Source organism: Schistocerca gregaria, chromosome 5 (assembly GCF_023897955.1).
Source record: "Schistocerca gregaria isolate iqSchGreg1 chromosome 5, iqSchGreg1.2, whole genome shotgun sequence".
NCBI lineage: Eukaryota > Metazoa > Arthropoda > Insecta > Orthoptera > Acrididae > Schistocerca > Schistocerca gregaria.
Genome location: NC_064924.1, coordinates 138,153,837 through 138,155,145, shown reverse-complemented (window position 1 = coordinate 138,155,145; position 1,309 = coordinate 138,153,837). Strand labels below are relative to the sequence as shown.

At 42.4% G+C, this 1,309-nt stretch overlaps 1 non-coding gene across 1 annotated transcript; it reads right to left on the bottom strand.

Annotated features, from left to right (window-relative positions):
* Window positions 1-762: 762 nt before the first annotated feature.
* On the bottom strand, window positions 763-925 carry LOC126274914 (U1 spliceosomal RNA). The gene has a single exon (XR_007550465.1). It is a non-coding gene; the product is annotated as a U1 spliceosomal RNA (small nuclear RNA).
* Window positions 926-1,309: the final 384 nt, after the last annotated feature.

The following is a 1,309-nucleotide window of genomic DNA, read 5'->3' as shown; positions in this document are numbered from 1 at the left end:
TGGGGAAGGAGGAAATGAATCCATTTCTGATGTAGACTTTTACGAGGATTCCAGTAATGATGACATTACTGTATAATGATGAGTAAAACCTGTAATTTACAGTACGTTTCTTTCAAAGAAATTCTTTGTATGTGATGAAGTTAGGTGTTCTTTTTAATAATGAAAATGTCACTTATTACCGTAATGGGTAACTTAAAAATAAATTATTGTTGTTTTTTATAGTTCATGTATATATTCACTATTGTTTGAAATAAAGCTAAGTATTGTAAAATAAATTTCAACTGTACAAACATACCCTAGCAGTGATGCGCCAAAATTCCTTTTTTTTTAATAATTTAATTTTTAAAATATGGGTGCGGATTACATTCGGTGACGCATTAGATTCGCGTAAATACGGTATGTTCTTTACATCGCCTTAATGACGTATTTGGAAGAACAGTTTGCGTCTCAAACCCGTGGACGATCGGAGGAAGCGCGCCTTGAAATGAACACAAGTCTACAGTGTATTTAGCGCAATAAACCTGTACATGTTTCAAGACACTATATAATACGCTAGCGGGTCTGCACGGACGCAGTCCCGACTACCGCGACGTAAATTAATCAGCACAAATGTCAAAGAATGAAGCTGTACCTTCGAAACGTATTACATAGTGTTCCCATCAGTTAGTATAATGTATTTGCCGCTAACACAGTGGGCAATAGCTTGAGACGGAACTTACTTGATAAACACCACCTATGTAGCCATACTTAAACAATATTATGACCGGGTCTGCGCGAACGCAGTCCCGACTACCAAAAATTATGCACCCGAGTTACCCACATTAGGGGTAATCGCAGGGGTCAGCCCAACCGAAGTGCAATGGAAGAGCCTCGTCCTGGAGGAACCGCCTTCATGATCACGGTATCCCCTGTGCCAGGTAAGTATGCTTTAACCAAGAAAATCTCACTGTCTTATAACATTTAGTGAGCATCACACGAATCGAGCGCGAATCCCTGTTCACATTACGCGTGGCCACTCCTGCAAGGCACACAGCCGAAGACGTTAGCAAAATGTTTTTTTGTCCGCCAACGAAGTTCCATTTTGTTAGGAATGGGCTGCCAGCTCTGAAAGACGCCATTTGACGGAAACGATACTCATACAGCCCCTAGCCGTGCGGTCTAATTGGGCCGAGTAGTTCCTGCAGTGACGGCAGATGGCTCTCCAATCGATGCATGAGTGCGCATGCGACGCTTGCTGCCCCCTCATCGAACGATTTTGCAGATAACCGTTTAAGTTGGTCCCGACTTTGGCGGCTAGAGGTAGCGCATT